An 18,679-nucleotide genomic window follows, 5' to 3' on the forward strand; every position below is an offset into this window, starting at 1 on the left:
TCACCATTGGTACTGTACAACCTAAATTCATTTTGTCTGTTACTTTGATTTGCTCTCTGTCATCCTACCCAGTTATGGCTTTTGTGGATTCAGGTGCTGCCCTGAATTTGATGGATTTGTCATTTGCCAGGCGCTGTGGTTTTATCTTGGAGCCTTTACAATTCCCTATCCCGCTAAAGGGAATTGATGGTACACCATTGGCCAAGAATAAACCTCAGTACTGGACTCAATTGACCATGTGCATGGCTCCTGTACATCAGGAGGTAATTCGCTTTCTGGTGCTACATAATTTGCATGATGTTGTCGTGTTGGGTCTGCCATGGCTGCAGGCTCATAATCCAGTCCTGGATTGGAAAGCAATGTCTGTGTCAAGTTGGGGTTGCCAGGGGATTCATGGCGATGCTCCTTTGGTGTCAATTGCTTCTTCTACTCCTTCTGAAGTCCCTGAATTTTTGTCGGACTACCAGGATGTATTTGATGAGCCCAAATCCAGTGCCCAACCTCCTCATAGGGATTGTGATTGTGCCATAAATCTGATTCCTGGTAGTAAGTTCCCTAAGGGACGACTTTTTAATTTGTCTGTACCAGAACATACCGCTATGCGGAGTTATATAAAGAAGTCCTTGGAGAAGGGACATATTCGCCCGTCCTCGTCCCCTTTGGGTGCGGGGTTCTTTTTTGTGGCCAAGAAGGATGGTTCTCTGAGACCCTGTATAGATTATCGCCTTCTAAATAACATCACGGTCAAATTTCAGTATCCCTTGCCACTGTTGTCCGATCTGTTTGCCCGGATTAGGGGGGCCAGTTGGTTCACCAAGATAGATCTTCGTGGAGCGTATAATCTTGTGCGCATAAAGCAGGGCGATGAATGGAAAACAGCATTTAATATGCCCGAAAGCCATTTTGAGTACTTGGTGATGCCTTTTGGGCTTCTAATGCCCCCTCTGTGTTTCAGTCCTTCATGCACGACATCTTCCGAGAGTACCTGGATAGATTTATGATTGTGTACCTGGATGATATTTTGGTCTTTTCTGATGATTGGGAGTCTCATGTGAAGCAGGTCAGGATGGTATTTCAGGTCCTGCGTGCCAATGCCTTGTTTGTGAAGGGCTCTAAATGTCTCTTCGGAGTCCAGAAGGTTTCCTTTTTGGGCTTTATTTTTTCTCCTTCTACTATCGAGATGGATCCAGTCAAGGTCCAGGCTATTCATGACTGGACTCAACCTACATCTGTGAAGAGTCTTCAGAAGTTCTTGGGTTTTGCTAATTTTTACCGTCGCTTCATCACTAATTTTTCTAGTGTGGTGAAGCCTTTGACGGATTTGACCAAGAAGGATTCTGATGTGACGAATTGGTCTCCTGCGGCCGTGGAGGCCTTTCAGGAGTTGAAACGTCGGTTTTCTTCGGCTCCTGTCTTGCGTCAGCCCGATGTCTCTCTTCCCTTTCAGGTCGAGGTTGATGCTTCTGAGATTGGAGCAGGGGCTGTTTTGTCGCAGAGAAGCTCTGATGGCTCTGTGATGAGACCATGTGCTTTCTTTTCAAGAAAGCTTTCACCTGCCGAGCGGAATTATGATGTTGGTAATCGAGAGTTGTTGGCAATGAAGTGGGCATTTGAGGAGTGGCGACATTGGCTTGAGGGAGCCAAGCATCGTGTGGTGGTCTTGACGGATCACAAGAATTTGACTTATCTCGAGTCTGTCAAACGGTTGAATCCGAGACAGGCTCGATGGTCGCTGTTTTTCTCTCGTTTCAATTTCGTGGTTTCATATCTTCCGGGTTCGAAAAACGTGAAGGCTGATGCCCTTTCTAGGAGTTTTGTACCTGACTCCCCGGAAGTTTCTGAACCGACTGGTGTTCTCAAAGAGGGGGTGATTTTGTCTGCCATCTCTCCTGATCTGCGACGGGTGTTGCAGGAGTTTCAGGCCAATAGACCTGACCGTTGTCCCCCGGAGAGACTGTTTGTCCCAGACAGATGGACCAGTAGAGTTATTTCCGAGGATCATTCTTCGGTGTTGGCGGGTCATCCTGGGATTTTTGGTACCAGGGATTTGGTGGCGAGATCCTTTTGGTGGCCTTCCTTGTCGCGGGATGTGCGTTCCTTTGTGCAGTCCTGTGGGATTTGTGCTCGGGCCAAGCCTTCGTGTTCTCGTGCCAGTGGATTGCTTTTGCCTTTGCCTGTCCCGAAGAGGCCTTGGACGCATATTTCCATGGATTTTATTTCGGATCTTCCTGTCTCTCAGAAAATGTCTGTCATCTGGGTGGTTTGTGATCGTTTTTCCAAAATGGTCCATTTGGTACCCTTGCCTAAGTTGCCTTCCTCCTCCGATTTGGTGCCATTGTGGTTCGTTTACATGGTATTCCGGAGAACATTGTGTCCGACAGAGGATCCCAGTGTGTGTCCAGATTTTGGCGATCCTTTTGTGCTAAGATGGGCATTGAATTGTCTTTTTCATCAGCCTTCCATCCTCAGACGAATGGTCAAACCGAACGAACTAATCAGACCTTGGAAACTTATTTGAGATGTTTTGTTTCTGCTGACCAGGATGATTGGGTGACCTTTTTGCCATTGGCTGAGTTCGCCCTCAATAATCGGGCTAGTTCTGCTACTTTAATTTCACCTTTCTTTTGCAATTCTGGTTTTCATCCTCGTTTCTCCTCGGGTCAGGTTGAGTCTTCTGACTGTCCTGGGGTGGATTCTGTGGTGGATAGGTTGCAGCAGATTTGGAACCATGTGGTGGACAATTTGACTTTGTCCCAAGAGAAGGCTCAGTGCTTTGCTAACCGCCGTCGCTGTGTGGGTCCCCGACTTCGTGTGGGGGATTTGGTATGGTTGTCTTCTCGTTATGTCCCGATGAAGGTTTCCTCTCCTAAGTTCAAGCCTCGTTTCATCGGTCCTTATAAGATTTTGGAAATCCTCAACCCTGTGTCTTTTCGTTTGGACCTCCCAACATCGTTTGCCATTCATAATGTGTTCCATAGGTCATTGTTGCGGAGATATGTGGTGCCTGTGGTCCCTTCTGATGATCCTCCTGCTCCGGTCTTGGTCGAGGGGGAGTTGGAATATGTGGTGGAGAAGATCTTGGATTCTCGTATTTCGAGACGGAGGCTTCAGTACTTAGTGAAATGGAAGGGTTATGGTCAGGAGGATAATTCCCGGGTTGTCGCCTCCGATGTCCATGCGGCCGATTTGGTTCGTGCCTTTCATTTGGCTCGTCCTGATCGGCCTGGGGGCTCTGGTGAGGGTTCGGTGACCCCTCCTCAAGGGGGGGGTACTGTTGTGAATTCCGTTCTCGGGCTCCCTCCTGTGGTCATGAGTGGTACTGTGTGAGTTTGTTCTTGGGCTTCCTCTGGTGGCCTTTAGCGATATGGCTGGTCTTGGCTGGGCTCAGCTGTTTCATCTCCTGCTAGGCTGGGCCTATTTAACTCACCTGGACCTTTACTTGTCGCCTGCTGTTGGTGTGTTCAGTCCTGATCCTGTGCTCTCCTGAATATTCCTTGTGACCAGTCTCCTGCTATGAGAAGCTAAGTTTGCTTGTTCAGTTTCTCATTATTTCCTTGAAAATGTTTCTCATTATATTATGAGTTCAGCCCAGCTTGCTTTTATGTGATTTTTTGCTTGCTGGTTAGTTCTGGGGTGCAGAGTGCGCCCCTCACATCGTGAGTCGGTGTGGGGGTTCTTGTATTCTCTGCGTGGTTTACTTTTGATAGCTTTTGTACTGACCGCACAGACACCTATCTATTATCTGCCTATCTAGTATTAGCGGGCCTCATTTGCTAAACCTGTTTCATCTCTACGTTTGTGTTTTCCCCTTAACTCACCGTTATTATTTGTGGGGGGGCTATCTAAAACTTTGGGGATATTTCTCTGAGGCAAGTGAGGTCTTTGCTTTCTCTCTAGGGGTAGTCAGTTTCTCAGGCTGTGACGAGGCGTCTAGGTTTTCAGGTAACGCTCCACAGCTGCCTTTAGTGTGTTTGGATAGGATCAGGATTGCGGTCAGTATAGCTTCCACATCCCCAGAACTTGTCCTATATATTCAGGGTATATTTGTCAGGTCAGTTTGAGATCCTACCACCAGGTTCATAACACCCGTGGTTCCCTCTGTTGATCCTCCTGCCCAGGTGTTGATTGATGGGGAGTTGGAGTATGTTGTGGAGAAGATCTTGGATTCTCGTTTTTCTAGACGGAGGCTTCAGTATCTTGTCAAGTGGAAGGGTTATGGCCAGGAGGATAATTCTTGGGTTGTTGCCTCCGATGTTCATGCTGACGATTTGGTTCATGCCTTCCATTTGGCTCATCCGTATCGGCCTGGGGGCTCTGGTGAGGGTTCGGTGACCCCTCCTCAAGGGGGGGGTACTGTTGGGAATTCTGTTGTGGGTTCTGCTCTTAGGCTACCTCCGGTGGTTATAAGTGGTAGTGCTGCTGTTTGTCCTTCACAACAGTCATCAGCTGCTTCCACTTTGGACGGGGCTATTTAGTCTGGCTCCTTCCTTTATTGAGTGCCAGTTGTCCATTGTTTTCTAGGGATCCACATCTCTGCTTGGTTTCTCCTTCTGGATTGTCCAAATCATCAAAGATAAGTCCTGGCTCTGTTTTTGTAGTCCACATGAGGTGGACTTAATAGTTCTGTGAATTGCTATGTTTTTTCTTGTCCAGCTTTGTCTGTGTTAAGATTTACTCAGCCAAGTTGGAAGCTCTGGAGTCACAGAGTTACCCTCCATGCCTTTAGTTAGGTGTGGAGATTTTTGTATTCTCTGTGGTGGATTTTGTAGTATTTTTTATACTGACCGCACAGTACTTTTTCCTGTCTTTTCTTTCTAGGTAGCGTGGCCTCCTTTGCTAAATTCTGTTTTCAGTCTGCGTTTGTAATTTCCCTCTCCTCTCACAGTCAATATTTGTGGGGGGCTGCCTTTCCTTTGGGAATTTTCTCTGAGGCAAGATAGTATTCCTGTTTCTTTCTTTAGGAGTAATTAGTAGGGTTGAGCGACTTTTATTTTTATAGGATCGGGTCGGGTTTCACGAAACCCAACTTTCTCAAAAGTCGGGTCGAGTGAAATCGGCTGATCCTATAAAAAAGTCGTGGTCGGGGTCGGCCGAAACACGAAACCCAATGCAGTGCAATGGGATACTATGGTTCCAAGGGTCTGAAGGAGAGGAAACTCTCCTTCAGGCCCTGGGATCCATATTTAAGTGTAAAATAAAGAATTAAAATAAATATTGATATACTCACCCTCTGATGCGCCCTGGTAGTAATCGGCATCTTCCGTTCCTTCTTAAGAATGAGCGCGTTCAGGGCCTTAGATGACGTCACGGCTTGTGATTGGTCGCGGCCGCCCACGCGACCGCTCAGCGACCAATCACAAGCCGTGACATAATTCTCATGTCCTAAATTCCTAGAATGAGGAATTTAGGACCTGAGAATTACGTCACGGTTTGTGATTGGTCGCTGAGCGGTCACGTGGGCGGCCGCGACCAATCACAAGCCGTGACGTCATCGAAAGGTCTTTCAAGCGCCATTCTTAGGAACGGAAGATGCTGGTTACCAGCGGCGTTGTCCAGGGGCCTCCGGAGAGGTGAGTATATCAATATTTTTTATTTTAATTCTTTATTTTACACTTAAATGTGGATTCCGATACCGATTTCCGATATCGCAAACATATCGGAACTCGGTATCGGAATTCCGATACCAGATTCAGAAGATCGCCGACCTCATGGCCGACCCCACACAGGGGTCGGGTCGGGTTTCATGAAACCCGACTTTGCCAAAAGTCGGCGACTTCTGAAAATGGCCGACCCGTTTCGCTCAACCCTAGTAATTAGCCCTCCGGCCGTGACGAGGTGTCTAGGGAGTGACAGGAACATCCCACGGCTACTTCTAGTTGATGTGTTAATTTCAGGGTCTGCGGTCAGTAAAGAGGCCACCTACTCCAGAGCTCGTCCATGCTGCTCCTAGGCCACCAGTTCATAACAGTAGGGGATCAAATACTTATTTCTCACTGCAAAATGCAAATACATTTATATAATTTACACAATGTGATTTTCTGGATTTTATTTTTGATATTCTATCTCTCAATGTTAAAATTAACCAACCCTTAAAATTATAGACTGTTCATGTCTTTGTCAGTGGGCAAACTTACAAAATCAGCAAGGGATAAAATACTTGTTTACTTCACTGTATATACATAGGTGCTTCTAAAAAAATTGAATATTATCAAAAAGTTAATGTATTTCAGTTTTTAAATACGAAAAGTTAATCTCATATATAATATAGAGTCATTACAAACAGAGTGATCTATTTCAAGTGTTTATCTCTGTTAATGTTGATGATTATGGCTTACAGCCAATGAAAACCCTATATATTGACTCTATATACTATATGAGTTTCACTTTTTGTATTGAAGAGCTGAAATAAATTAACTTTTTGATGTATTCTAATTTTGTGAGAAACACCTGTATATTCTGCAGTGAATAATAAAAAGTGTTACAATCACCAGAACTTCGAACACAATTTAAATCACAATTAACTTCATGTCCGACCTTAAGCCAAACTACCGCTACGTGTTATCTGCCAAGAAATGACTGTACCCTAGTTATGTTAAGCATCATTGAATGTCTGCTCCAAGGGGGTGACCTCAATTCTCCCAGGCATCACTGCCAGCCACCATGAAATTACCTGTGCAAACAAGGCTCAGAGAAGTCAATCATTAGAGATACAAATGTACAATCAGATGTCTTGCAATTTTTCATCCTTTCAGTGTTGTTGCTTCACATTGCATCTCCAATTCCTAAAGGATTGATTATCATTTTGCAGTTTCAGAATTGTGAAGTAGCAAACCAATATTGTCAACAGTGTACAAATAAATAATGGTTATGTAATGAACAATATCTTCTTATTTTTTTACTTTTCAAAAATATATACAGAAACCTACTCTTTGTTTTGTCTGTTTTATTAACAAAAATCCATATTCTCCAGAATGCTTATTTTTTAAATTTGCTTAGTGCAAATCCAGCAAAATGGTGGCAAGTAGTGTTGAGCGATACCGTCCGATACTTGAAAGTATCGGTATCGGAAAGTATCGGCCGATACCGGCAAAGTATCGGATCCAATCCGATACCGATACCCGATACCAATACAAGTCAATGGGACTCAAGTATCGGACGGTATCCCTGATGGTTCCCAGGGTCTGAAGGAGAGGAAACTCTCCTTCAGGCCCTGGGAACCATATAAATGTGTAAAAGAAAGAATTAAAATAAAAAATATTGCTATACTCACCTGTCCGACGCAGCCGGGACTTCAGCGAGGGAACCGGCAGCGTTGTTTGTTTAAAAATCGCGCTATTACTTGGTTACGTGAATTCCCGGCTTGTGATTGGTCAGGTCGGCCATGTTGCCGGGACGCGGACCAATCACAGCAAGCCGTGACGAAATTACGTCACGGCTTGCTGTGATTGGTCCGCGTCCCGGCAATATGGCCGCCCTGACCAATCACAAGCCGGGACGTCACGGGAGGCTGGACACGCGCTCATTTTAAAATGGGCGCGTGTCCAGCCTCCCGTGACGTCACGGCTTGTGATTGGTTGCGCCGCGATCAACCAATCACAAGCCGGGAGGCTGGACGCGCTCATTTTGAAATGGGCGCGTGTCCAGCCTCCCGTGACGTCACGGCTTGTGATTGGTTGCGCCGCGATCAACCAATCACAAGCCGGGAGGCTGGACGCGCTCATTTTGAAATGGGCGCGTGTCCAGCCTCCCGGCTTGTGATTGGTTGACCGCGACGCAACCAATCACAAGCCGTGACGTCACGGGAGGCTGGACACGCGCCCTTTTTAAAATGAGCGCGTTTCCAGCCTCCCGTGACGTCACGGCTTGTGATTGGTTAATGGCGGCCATGTTGCCGGGACGCGGACCAATCACAGCAAGCCGTGACGTATTTTCGTCACGGCTTGCTGTGATTGGTCCGCGGCCCGGCAACATGGCCGCCCTGACCAATCACAAGCCGGGACTTCGCGTAACCATGTAAAAGCGGGAATTTTAAACAAACAACGCTGCCGGTTCCTGCGCTGAGGTCCCGGCTGCGTCGGACAGGTGAGTATAGCGATATTTTTTATTTTAATTCTCTATTTTACACATTTTAACATTAATGTTGTTCCGATACCCGATACCCGATACCACAAGAGTATCGGAATCCCGGTATCGGAATTCCGATACAGCAAGTATCGGCCGATACCCGATACTTGCAGCATCGGAATGCTCAACACTAGTGGCAAGCTGTGGCTATCATTTTGCTAAACCACAAAGGATGTCCAGGTAAACATAAAGTAATATAATACTCATCTCACTGCTCAACTGTAATGTGATCTCTCTAGTCCACCGGACAGTTCTTGACATCTCTTCTTTCCCCACCATGTGCATTCTCTTTTGCTTTCTTCCATGTAAATACTGGCTTGTAGGTTCAGTAGGCCTTGGACTAATACCTGTGTGTAAAAAAATTTTTTTATATTTAAATACCAGTGGCGCTTGCTGCATTAAATCCTTGCAGCAGATACTGACACCGTGCCACTCGTCTGTGTCGGATACTAAAGATGATATAGGTAGTGGTATATCCACGCTAGAGATAATCCCCCTTTTCTTATTATTAATGTAAGGCAATAGTAAAAAAAAAGGCCCCTCTTATTTAAATAGTTCTGCTTATATGTTTAATTTTACCTTAAAAAGCACACAGTGAAGACCTTCAAATTTTCCTGCACCCACTAGGCTCTCAGCAGTGTAAGTTTCATCAAGGAATAGATACTAAGGAATAAACGTATACAGTATCGTTAAATTGTATGAGAGCGCATATATTAAAAAAGTACAAAACCACATATACCACACATAAAAATTCTGGAATAAGTCCTGAGGTATTGCTAGGAGAACTTTACCTCATGTGACCCGGTTTGCTCCTCCACTTCTCGGTTCTTATAAAGATTATCCGTATGGTGGATCCAGGTAGATTTGTTATCAGTAGTAGTGCGGGTAGTGAGCGCTGCCCTGGCCGGTGGCAGAACTCACCGAAAGCCGACACTTCTGGTCAGTAGCGTGGAGTAGATAGTAGTAGTAGAAGTAGTAGTGGAGTAGTAGTGGAGTAGCGGTCTCCTGACAATGCAGGACCTTGCGTGACGTCACAGTCATGTGATAACACATGTGACTGGCTAAGGATAGCGCAATGGACCAATTCCAGCGCGTTTCGGAATAAGCATATTCCTTCCTCAGGGATGGTCCATACAGGGATGTCTGTCCTTTTATCTACAGCTGCAATCACCTCACTCCTTCATGTGCCAAAAGCAAACAGCTCAATTTCACTGTTTAGACCCTTTGGCATTAAAGTGTCCAATTCGAATATCATCCTGCTTTCTTCTCTTGACATCTGTTTGATTTAATCCCCTTTCTGCCAGCTTTTATTAACTATTTTTAGGCCCGTAATAATAGTGTCTTTTATCAGACCTCCATGTTGATTTAGAAAATGTTTGGATAGTGAATGGCCCTGGAACTTCTTATTTATGTTCCTCAAATGCTCATTTATTCTTACATGAAGGGGCCTCTTCATTCTCCCTATATATACTTTGTTACATGGGCATTTTATGGAGTAAATAACTCCTTCGGTGTTACACGATATATATTCCTTAATTGTCCACTCATTAGGCAAATTAGAAAGCGATAGTTGCTTCTTATAATTCAATCGCTTACGCGGTTTACACTTAAAACATGGATAAAATCCTGGATGCATACAATAAGAGGGATACACAGTGAGAGTTTTTGGATTTGGAACTTTAGGGGCTACTATATTTGCCAGATTATTAGCTTTTCTATGTATAAATACTGGACGGTTAGATATTTTTCCCCTATAATTTTGTCTTCTTTTAGAATGTCCCAATGCTTATTTACTATCTTTTTAAGTAAATGAGTGTTAGCATTAAATTGCGTAATTATAGGGACCACTGTTGTGAATTCTGCTCTTGGGCTCCCTCCGGTGGTTGTTGGTAGTGCAGTTGTCTTGGGGTTGTAATCCGGGCAGGTGTTTCTGCTGATTGCAGCTCTATTAGGTATTTAGGTGTGTAGGATCCATGAGTCTGTGCCAGTTGTGTTGTGGATTCTGTTTTTGGGCTCCCTCTGGTGGTTACAACTGGTACTGGGTGACTTTGGTGGGTTGCGGTCTCTGGTTTCCACCTGTCCATCAGTGGCTGGGTGTTTCCTATTTAACCTGGCTTTCCTGTCAGTCCCTTGCCGGCTATCAATGTATCAGTGTGTGTCTCTGTTACCTGCTCCTAGGCCTTCAAGACAAGCTAAGTCTGTATTTCCCTGTTTCATGATTGCTTTCATGTTTTTTAGTCCAGCTTGCAGATATGTAATTCTCTGCTGCTGGTTGCTCTAGTGGGCTGAAATTACCACTCATGTACCATGAGTTGGCACATGAGTTCAAGTAATTTCAGGATGGTATTTTGAAGGGTTTTTCAGCTGACCGCGCAGTTCACCTTTTGTATCCTCTGCTATCTAGCTTAAGCGGGCCTCATTTTGCTGAATCTGTTTTCATAACTACGTTTGTGCCTTCCTCTCATTTCACCGTCATTATATGTGGGAGGCTGCTATCTCTGTGGGAATATTTCTCTGGAGGCAAGTGAGGTCTGTTATTCTTCTGATAGGGGAAGCTAGATCTCCGGCTGGCGCGAGACGTCTAGGGGCCCCCCAGGAACGTCCCCCGGCTACTGTTAGTTGAGTGTTGAGGTTCAGGATCGCGGTCAGCTCAGGTTCCATCACCCTAGAGCTCGTCCTGTTTTTGTCCGTGTTATGTTGACAAATTCCCTGCCATTGGGAATCATGACAGTATAGCCGGCCCACAAAGTGTTAATTGTTTGGGCTGAAGCAGGAGAAAAAGAAGTGTTGAAGGGAAATTTTTTTTTTTCCCCTCAGAGTTTTGCTGCCTAGCCCTTAATTGCTGTCTAGCTGCTTCTTACCTCCTCTTAACCCTTGAATGGCTCTGACCTTAGCTGTTTAACATGGATGTCCAGAGTTTGGCTTCCAGCCTGAATAATCTTGCTGTAAAAGTTCAAAATATACAGGATTTTGTTGTTCACACTCCTATGTCTGAACCTAGAATTCCTATTCCAGAGTTTTTTTCTGGAGAAAGATCTACCTTCCTGAATTTCAGGAACAATTGCAAATTGTTTCTTTCTTTGAAATCTCGCTCCTCTGGAGACCCTGCTCAGCAGGTCAAGATTGTAATATCTTTCCTGCGGGGCGACCCTCAGAATTGGGCATTTGCATTGGCACCAGGGGATCCTGCATTGCTCAGTGTGGATGCGTTTTTTCTGGCACTGGGATTGCTCTATGAGGAACCTAACCTGGAGATTCAGGCTGAAAAGGCTTTATTCGCCCTCTCTCAGGGGCATGATGAAGCGGAAGTATATTGTCAAAAATTTCGGAAATGGTCGGTGCTTACTCAGTGGAATGAGTGTGCCCTGGCTGCAAACTTCAGAGATGGTCTTTCTGAGGCCATTAAGGATATTATGGTGGGGTTCCCTGCGCCTACAGGTCTGAATGAGTCTATGACTATGGCCATTCAGATTGATCGGCGTTTACGGGAGCGCAAACCTGTGCACCAGTTGGCGGTGTCTTCTGAACAGGCACCTGAGACTATGCAATGTGATAGAATTCAGTCCAGAAGTGAACGGCAAAATTATAGGCGGAAAAATGGATTGTGTTTTTATTGTGGTGATTCAGCTCATGTTATATCAGCATGCTCTAAACGCACAAAAAAGGTTGATAAATCTTTTGCCGTTAGTACTCTGCAGTCTAAGTTTATTTTGTCTGTAACTCTGATTTGTTCACTGTCATCCATTTCCGTCGATGCCTATGTGGACTCGGGCGCTGCCCTGAGTCTTATGGATTGGTCTTTTGCCAAACGCTGCGGTTTTAGTCTGGAGCCTCTGGAAGTTCCTATTCCTTTGAAGGGAATTGACTCTACACCATTGGCTATGAATAAACCGCAGTACTGGACACAAGTGACCATGCGCATGACTCCCGTTCATCAGGAGGTGATTCGCTTCCTTGTACTGTATAATTTACATGATGTACTAGTGCTTGGTCTGCCATGGTTACAAACTCATAATCCAGTCCTGGATTGGAAAACAATGTCTGTGTTAAGCTGGGGATGTCAGGGGGTTCATGATGATGCACCTCTGATTTCAATTGCTTCATCTACTCCTTCTGAGGTCCCTGCGTTTTTGTCTGACTATCGGGATGTTTTTGAGGAGCCTAAGCTCAATTCGCTCCCTCCTCATAGGGATTGTGACTGTGCTATAGAATTAATTCCTGGCAGTAAGTTCCCTAAGGGTCGTTTATTTAATCTGTCAGTGCCAGAGCATACTGCTATGCGGAATTATATTAAGGAGTCCTTGGAAAAGGGACATATTCGTCCATCTTCGTCCCCTCTGGGAGCAGGTTTTTTTTTCGTGGCTAAAAAAGATGGTTCCCTGAGGCCTTGTATAGATTATCGCCTTCTGAATAAGATTACAGTCAAATATCAGTATCCATTGCCATTATTGACTGATTTGTTTGCTCGCATTAAGGGGGCTAGGTGGTTCACTAAGATAGATCTTCGCGGTGCATATAATCTTGTGCGGATAAAGCAGGGTGATGACTGGAAAACCGCATTTAATACGCCTGAGGGCCATTTTGAGTATTTGGTAATGCCTTTTGGACTTTCTAATGCTCCTTCAGTCTTTCAGTCCTTTATGCACAATATTTTCCGTGAATATCTGGATAAGTTTATGATTGTGTATTTGGATGATATTTTGGTGTTTTCTGATGACTGGGAGTCTCATGTTCTACAGGTCAGGAAGGTGTTTCAAGTCCTGCGGGCCAATTCTCTGTTTGTGAAGGGCTCAAAATGTCTCTTTGGAGTCCAGAAGATTTCTTTTTTGGGGTACATTTTTTCTCCTTCTACTATTGAGATGGATCCCGTCAAGGTTCAGGCGATTTGTGACTGGACACAACCTACATCTGTTAAGAGTCTTCAGAAGTTCTTGGGTTTTGCTAATTTTTATCGTCGGTTCATTTCTAATTTTTCCAGTGTTGTTAGGCCTTTGACTGATTTGACTAAAAAGGGTGCTGATGTTGCTGATTGGTCTCCTGCGGCTGTGGAGGCCTTTCAGGAACTTAAGCGCCAGTTTTCTTCTGCTCCTGTGTTGTGTCAACCAGATGTTTCACTTCCTTTTCAAGTTGAGGTTGATGCTTCCGAGATTGGAGCGGGGGCGGTTTTGTCACAGAGAAGTTCCGATGGCTCGGTGATGAAGCCATGTGCGTTCTTTTCTAGAAAATTCTCGCCCGCCGAGCGCAATTATGATGTGGGTAATCGGGAGCTTTTGGCCATGAAGTGGGCATTTGAGGAGTGGCGTCATTGGCTTGAGGGTGCTAGACATCGTGTGGTGGTCTTGACTGATCACAAAAATCTGATTTACCTTGAGTCTGCTAGGCATTTGAATCCTAGACAGGCTCGTTGGTCGTTGTTTTTTTCTCATTTCAATTTTGTGGTTTCATACTTGCCAGGTTCAAAGAATGTGAAGGCAGATGCTCTTTCCAGGAGTTTTGTGCCTGACTCTCCTGGAGACTCTGGGCCTACTGGCATCCTTAGGGATGGGGTAATATTGTCCGCCGTCTCCCCAGACTTGCGACGTGCATTGCAGGAGTTTCAGGCGGATAAACCTGATCGGTGTCCACCAGAAAGACTGTTTGTTCCGGATGATTGGACCAGTAGAGTCATCTCCGAGGTCCATTCTTCTGTGTTGGCTGGTCATCCTGGAATATTTGGTACTAGAGACTTGGTGGCCAGGTCTTTTTGGTGGCCTTCCTTGTCAAGGGATGTGCGCACCTTCGTGCAGTCTTGTGAAGTGTGTGCTCGGGCTAAGCCTTGCTGTTCTCGGGCCAGTGGGTTGTTGTTATCCTTGCCTATTCCGAAGAGGCCTTGGACGCACATTTCCATGGATTTTATTTCAGATCTCCCTGTCTCACAGAAAATGTCCGTTATCTGGGTTGTGTGTGACCGCTTTTCTAAGATGGTTCATTTGGTACCCTTGCCTAAGTTGCCTTCCTCCTCTGAGTTGGTCCCTTTGTTTTTTCAGAACGTGGTTCGTTTGCATGGGATTCCGGAGAACATCGTTTCGGACAGGGGATCCCAGTTTGTGTCTAGATTTTGGCGGACGTTTTGTGCTAAGATGGGCATTAATTTGTCTTTCTCGTCTGCATTCCATCCTCAGACGAATGGCCAGACGGAGCGAACTAATCAGACCTTGGAAACTTATTTAAGGTGTTTTGTTTCTGCTGATCAAGATGACTGGGTTGCCTTTTTGCCACTGGCCGAATTTGCCCTTAATAATCGGGCTAGTTCTGCTACTTTGGTTTCTCCTTTCTTTTGTAATTCGGGGTTTCATCCTCGTTTTTCCTCTGGTCAGGTGGAGCCTTCGGATTGTCCTGGAGTGGACGTGGTGGTGGATAGGTTACATCAGATTTGGAATCAGGTGGTGGACAATTTGAAGTTGTCTCAGGAGAAGGCTCAGCAGTTTGCTAATCGTCGTCGCCGCGTGGGTCCCCGACTTCGTGTTGGGGACTTGGTGTGGTTGTCTTCTTGTTTTGTCCCTATGAAGGTCTCTTCTCCCAAGTTTAAGCCTCGGTTCATCGGTCCTTATAAGATCTTGAAGATTCTTAAAGGGGTTGTCCACTACTTTCAATTAACCCCCCAATGTATCCCCCCGGGGCCCCTGATGAATTGTGTGATTACCTTCCGTTGCCGTTTTCGCCTGTGAGCGGCGCTGTAGCGGCGGCTGAGTCCGGGTCACGTGATCCCCAGGCTGCAGCCGCCGCTTATTTCCGCCGACGTCACGTCAATTTCCAGGCTCTGGAAATTGACGTGACGTCAGCAGCAGGCGTGTCCCAGCCGCACAGTCAGCAGTCACTCAAGAGTGACTGGGCTGTGGGCTGCCTGCGGGGCTGTGCTAGGGGCGGGCGGGACTTGCTGGGGGCGGGGCTAGGCAGGGAATACACGATGTGATGTGCGGGGCTCTGCGTGCCGGCTCCGGTATGTGCGGGCCGGCGCCGGTATGTGCGGGCAGCGCCGGCCCGCACAGCCCCGGCCCGCACATACCGGCGCGGCATGCAGAGCCCCGGCCCCGCTGCCTGCGGGGCTGTGCTGGGGGGCGGGCGGAGCTGTGCATGTGCTGGGGGCGGGGCTAGGCAGGGAATCCTCGATGTGATGTGCGTGGCTCTGCGTGCCGGTGCCGGTGCCGGTATGTGCGGGCGGCGGCGCCGGCCATCACATGCTGGCACGCAGAGCCACGGTCCGCACGTACCGGCGCCGCCCGCACATAACGGCATGCAGAGCCCCAGTGTCTCTGTGCAGGCATCGTCCGATGGGACTACAAGTCCCATCGGGCTCTACCTGCTACAGTGACAGTGAGTGACACATTAGCCAATGATGGGACAGTAGTAGTCCCATCATCCGGCTAATGTGTTGAATGTAAAAAAAAAAACCACATATACAGTACATACACACATACAGAACATGCGCCATGCGACGACGTGCAGCATGCGACAACATGCGCCATGCGACAACATGCGCCATGGGACAACATGCAGCATGCGACAACATGCGCCAACATGCACCATGCGACAACATGCACCATGCGACGACGTGCAGCATGCGACAACATGCAGCACGCGACAACATGCGCCATGCGACAACATGCGCCATGCGACGACATGCAGCATGCGACGACATGCGCCAACGTGCAGCATGCGACAACATGCACCATGCGACGCCATGCGACGACATGCAGCATGTGATGACATGCGACGACATGCAGCATGCGACAACATGCGTCATGCGACAACATGCGTCATGCGACAACATGCGCCATGCGACGACATGCAGCATGCGACAACATGCAACATGTGACTTCATGTGACATGCCACATACAGTACATACATACAACATACATACAGTACATATAACATAGAGTACATACTCACCATCACTTGTCACTTTGATCCCCGAAGCCATTGTCATCTGTAAAAAATATTAAAATAATAAACAAACACTATACTCCCTGATCCGCAGAAATCCAATTAAAACGAGTGTCCCACGACGATCTCCCGTAGAGAGCAGGAGCATCAGGTGATGCAACCACTCTCTAGGGGCTCCAGGAACACAATGAGGGGAGGAAGGTATCCTTCCACAATGTATTCCCCACAATGTATTCCTACGCCCCTGTGAGAAAATAGTCCCTAGTCTCACTTTATGGTATGCTGTATGAGAAAGTTCCCACGCAGCTTTTTGCCATAAAGTGAGACCAGTGTATAGTAACCTCAGTGATGCACTGCAGGAGCCATTGTCCTTAAATACGTGGCACGTGGCACTTACATACGTGGCACTTATATACGTGGCACGTGGCACTTGCATACGTGGCACTTATATACGTGGCACTTACATACGTGACACTTACATACGTGGCACGTGGCACTTACATACGTGGCACTTACATACGTGGCACATGGCACTTAGATACGTGGCACGTGGCACTTACATACGTGGTACTTATATACGTGGCATGTGGCACTTACATACGTGGCACTTACTTAAATACGTGGCACGTGGCACTTACATACGTGGCACTTATATACGTGGCACGTGGCACTTACATACGTGGCACTTACATACGTGGCACTTACATACGTGGCACGTGGCACTTACATACGTGGCACTTATATACGTGGCACGTTGCACTTGCATACGTGGCACTTATATACGTGGCACTTACATACGTGACACTTACATACGTGGCACGTGGCACTTACATACGTGGCACTTACATAGTGGCACATGGCACTTAGATACGTGGCACGTGGCACTTACATACGTGGTACTTATATACGTGGCACGTGGCACTTACATACGTGGCACTTACTTAAATACGTGGCACGTGGCACTTACATACGTGGCACTTATATACGTGGCACGTGGCACTTACATACGTGGCACTTATATACGTGGCACGTGGCACTTACATACGTGGCACTTACATACGTGGCACTTACATACGTGGCACGTGGCACTTACATACGTGGCACTTATATACGTGGCACTTACATACGTGGCACTTATATACGTGGCACGTGGCACTTACATACGTGGCACTTACATACATGGCACTTACATACGTGGCACTTACATACGTGGCACGTGGCACTTACATACGTGGCACTTATACACGTGGCACTTATACACGTGGCACTTACATACGTGGCACTTACATACGTGGCACTTACATACGTGGCACTTAAATATCGTGGCACTATGTCATAAAATGTTCATTACACGGTTAGGGGTGAGGTTATAGGGGTAGGGTTAGGGTTTGGATCCCTTTATCACCCTGATGGTGGTGGGTGGTTTTTCAGTGTTTTTTGTGTTTTTTTTCTATAAAAACACATGCGTTTTTAACGCAAACAAACGCGCGCGTTCAAAAACGCATGCGTTGCCGAAAACGCGTCAAAACGCATGTGAAAAAACGCATGCGTTTTTAATGTTAAGTATAGGAAAAAAATGCATGCGTTTTTTAGCGCTAAAACGCAGCGTCCAAAAACGCAAGTGTGAAACCAGCCTCAGTGCCGGAATTGGCGCATCTAAGGCTACGTTCACATTTGCGTTGTGCGCCGCAGCGTCGGAGACGCAACGCAAACAAAAATGCAACAAAACGCACGCTAAAACGACGCATGCGTCCTTTTTGGCCGAAAGTTGGACGCAAAAAAAATGCAACTTGCTGTGTCCTCTGCGCCCAATGCTTGCGGCCAAAAAACCCATGCGTCGCAAAACGCAGCACAATGCATGTCCATGCACCCCCATGTTAAATATAGGGGCGCATGACGCATGCGGCGACGCTGCGGCGCCGAACGCTAATGTGAACGTAGACTTACAGATGCGCCATTTCTGGGGTGGCTGCGGACTGGTATTTGTAGCCGGGGGGGGGACCAATATCCATGGCCCCTCTCTAGGCTATGAATATCAGCCCGCAGCTGTCTGCGTAGCCTTTCTGGCTATAAAATATAGGGTGACCCCACGTCATTTTTTTGGGGGGGTCCCCCTATTTTAATAGCCAGTAAAGGCTACGCAGACAGCTGCGGGCTGATATTCATAGCAGGCTACAAATATTGGCCTCGGCCGTCGGCTTTCCCCCTCTGGCACAGAAAATTGCGCGGGAGCCCACACCGTTTTTTTCAGTTTTTTATTAAATTAAACGCTCATTAAGCCCTGTTTCACACTTGCGTCGGCACGGGTCCATCGCTATGCGTTGGGCCGACGTACCGACGCACGTTGTGAAATTTGTGCACGTCGTGTGCAGCGGATGCAGTTTTTCAACGCATCCGCTGCCCATTCTGAAGTCCGGGGAGGAGGGGGCGGAGTTTTGGCCGCGCATGCGCGGTAGAAAATGGCAGACGTGACGGATGTGCCAACGGTCCGCCAAAACACGACGCATCCGTTGCACGATGGACGCGACGTGTGGCCATCCGTCGTGATCCTTCACTAATACACGTCTATGGGTAAAAAACGCATCCTGCGAGCACATTTGCAGAATCCGTTTTTTTCCCAAAAAGACGGAT

The sequence above is a fragment of the Ranitomeya variabilis genome, chromosome 6 (assembly GCF_051348905.1).
Source record: "Ranitomeya variabilis isolate aRanVar5 chromosome 6, aRanVar5.hap1, whole genome shotgun sequence".
NCBI lineage: Eukaryota > Metazoa > Chordata > Amphibia > Anura > Dendrobatidae > Ranitomeya > Ranitomeya variabilis.